Source organism: Mixophyes fleayi, chromosome 5 (assembly GCF_038048845.1).
Source record: "Mixophyes fleayi isolate aMixFle1 chromosome 5, aMixFle1.hap1, whole genome shotgun sequence".
Lineage (NCBI taxonomy): Eukaryota > Metazoa > Chordata > Amphibia > Anura > Limnodynastidae > Mixophyes > Mixophyes fleayi.
Window position 1 is genome coordinate 11940432 of NC_134406.1, and position 3561 is coordinate 11943992.

The 3561-nt window shown below is 39.1% G+C and overlaps 1 long non-coding RNA gene across 1 annotated transcript; it reads left to right on the forward strand.

Annotated features, from left to right (window-relative positions):
- The first annotated feature begins 1111 nt into the window (after positions 1 to 1111).
- Positions 1112 to 3353, forward strand: LOC142157609 (uncharacterized). The gene is made up of 3 exons (XR_012692522.1): positions 1112 to 1223; positions 1382 to 1501; positions 2830 to 3353. It is a non-coding gene; the product is annotated as an uncharacterized LOC142157609 (long non-coding RNA).
- The last annotated feature ends 208 nt before the right edge of the window (positions 3354 to 3561 follow it).

Genomic DNA, 3561 nt, shown 5'->3' on the forward strand with positions numbered 1-3561 from the left:
GAGTTCCACTTCTTTTTTTATGTACAAATTAAGCATTATGTAAGTAAATTTAATTATGGTATCTATATCCTCAGCGCAGTCTGTGGCTTTACACTTTGATGGCTATGGTTTATGTAGGGCTTGTCTGAGATGCTGAATTGCAAATGATTTCTAGATTTTGAAGAAAATGTATTTTCTGATGGTAATTTTTAACAATAAAGAATTCTAAAATAATACTAATGATAATCTGCCTTTTATTTTTGTCACTTCTATAGTTTCAAGAAATACATGGGATGTTCACAATAGGTAATTTTCTGTTGGTCTCATGTTGTTGATGTTTGTGAACATGTTGCACATAACTCGAGTTTTGGGGACAAAAACCATGGTGACCGCACATTATATAAAAATTCACAAATATATTGTATCACTTATATGTATGCCAGTCTTTCCTGTAAACATTTAAACTAGTTTTACTGTCATTTGATTCATTTTTACATATTGAACTAAAAGCTATGATAAAATGCTTTTGATTGATGTTTTGACATACTGACTGTATTTGCCCTTAGTATGTGAAGAGACATGTTTAGAGGAATAGGGACTAATGTAAAGCAGCATCTTGCAAATCAGCCTGGCATTGTCTGTAAATTTTATTTACCTAAACCTCTGACACTCAGGGGTTAACCCACCCAAAAGATGAAGTGTTGAAGCTACTGTGTAACTACAAGTCCCAGCATACTCTGCCAGCTTTTAGTGTATAACTTCACAACATATGGAGACAAAGTCTGCTTTACATTATTTACCAGCACATTAAATAAAACAAACAATCTAAAAGATTATTGCAGGAAAAGAGCTAGTGAGCTGCAAGCTGCAGCATTCAGATTGGAAAGGGCGTCCATTTGTCCAGAGGTCAGGTGTCACATAGAAAAGCAGCTTCATTAAAAATGGCTTCTGTATCAAAGACAAGATTTATACACATGTTTATAACTCTAGTCATAGGCGTCCGAAGTGAAAGCCAATTACCACTCTCGTTTCATTACCGAGCTCGTCAGCTGCAGATAAGAGCTGCGCCGTGATTGGCTTAGTGTACGGAGCCAGGCGATAGGCCACCAGAGTGACGGCAGGCGGGGCTGGACGCAGCAGGGAAGTATTTTGCAGGGTTACTCACTAACCTCGGAGCTTCCGGTACTTACCGTGTTCATCCGTTATGGAGCCGGTGGGAGAGAGGGCCTGGAGGCCTGGTGCAGGTCAGTGTCTGGGCGGTGTAGTGCTTTCAGTTACAGAGCGTTGGAGGATTCCCTCCCCCTCCTGGGGGCCGGTGAGGGGTGCACTGTAGGATGGGGGTTCAGGGCCACCTCGCCGACAGATACCCCCACCCCCCTCATACTGTGCTGGTCACCATTAGGTCCATGGTGCACCATGCACAGGCTGGTGGGTGACAGCTGGACACTGCTGGAAGTTGCTGCAACTACTGAAGGTCATAAACTTCTATTGGGAGGGTGCAGAGGTGTAGCTTCCCCTGCAGGTAACAAAACATCCTTACTAATATATATATATATATATATATATATATATATATATATATATATATGTGTGCATGCATGCAAAACCAGATTCACTGTGGAAGGAGATTACATAAGGTTTTAGTTTATTTTTATTAGCAATCCATAGTGTTACATAGTCATGCCCATGTAATGCATTCCATGTATTGCTAATAAAAATGCATCTTAATGATATTTGTAGGCTTGCCTATTCTGTTTGTGCTACCATCTCCCACACTTTTTTTATACAACAGGCATCCTCTCACTACTTGTTTTTAATGGATTTATATCATGCCATGCTGGTATCTGTAGTTCCACAATGTCTGTCTGAGCTTCACTTTGTCTAAACCTAAAACAGTGTTATAATGTACGTGTTCATTCGCTCTGGTTTTTGGCTGCTACGGTTGCATGTTGTCAAGATACTGTCTGACTACCACTGGGATAGTTATTGGTGCATGTTATCAGTATGTAAGGCTAGCAAGGTTAATTAGTGGTCTGCATTAATTTGTCTTAAGAATGCACTGAAAATCGTTCTGTTTCCTTGAGGGCCAAGGTTGAGAACAGATAGGAACTTGCAGTCTATCACTGTTAATGTCACTTCTTGTATGTTTATCACTGCTGTCAGCTGTTTGATCCCCATGTTTTGTAAGTTATCTGTGTAGAACCACCTGTTAAAATTAAGATTATATTTCTATTAAAAGATTTTTGTTGAGTCTGTTTAAAATACAGACTTGATTTATATTGGTAGTGCAATATAGGAGCCAACAGGTTCTCTTAAGGAGCCAGGGAATATGTGACTATATTGCTCTCTACAAGAAAAACTCCCTAAACCTGGGTTCCATCAGTAATTTTCTAGGTGTGTTTGGTTACCTGGCTCTGGGAATTTATCCAGCTCTGTTGTAAAGTATGGACTGTAAGATAGGTAAAGTAGGTTTATCACCACTGTGGAAGTAAAGCAGACTGGTATTTCATTCAACTTGTGTAGGGCATTTTTGAAGGACATTTTAATTTATTAAAAAAACAAAACTTTGTGCGCTTTACTCCATGGCTGCCTGCCAGGCCACAGCAGTGCAAACAAGAGTGTAAATAGCATGAGTGTCACAAAGGTATTTCTTGCATATCTGTATTAATGTCTTTGTGTTGTCATTAGGTATTTCTGTTGCTAGGTGTGCATGTTGGCATGTAAGATTCCAATAGTTAATCCCAATTTAGTATGCAAAGAATTACACTTTATATTAGACAGCCTTTGCGCCTTTTGCGTATAATCGTGATATTACAATCTATGCATCTTCTTTTTTTTTTTCCCGTCCAGGGCTGTGAGACAAATCTGGGATAAGTGTCTGTCTGTAGCCGCCCCCATGGCTTCACCTAGGGTAGCGTGAGGGTTGATAAAGCTCCCCCCTTTTTGGCAATGACATATGAAGGTTATGGCCACTGAAAAACACTAATTAATAGACATGGATCAAACTGCATACTTTGTCCTTGCCTTTTAAGAACAGTGGAACAGGGTTCTTCCAAGCTTCCCTTTGTGCTGTGCACTTCCTGAACTCCATTATATAGTCCCAAGCATTAATTCATCTGCACGCTATGAAACATTGAAAATACTTGTTGGTATATGTGCGTGTAAAAGCTTATTTGCTTAGATTATATTTTGTCCTATCTGCATCAAAACGTGTCTAAGAAGCTGTAAGCACTTGCTAAATGTTTAAAATTGTGAGTTAAAAAAAAAAAGTTTGGGAGCTTTTTACCCCTGTCACTAGTACTCAATCCTACTGATACATTTGTTATTTGCTGCTTAATAACTTCAAAAAACGGAAACTTTATATTGGATCCTTATCTGATGTTGCTCCCTTATGTCTTTTTTGCATCGTTTGCAGATATGAAATCTTTATTGCATATCTTAAATTCTTGCTTTTGCCCCCCCACAAGAAACAAACAATTTAATTGGTAATCTAAATGTTTGACCATAATATTACGACGTGGCCAGGCCCATAAAGAGTCTTGTGAGGTCAGATAGTAACCCGGAGGAATGGATGAAAGCCAG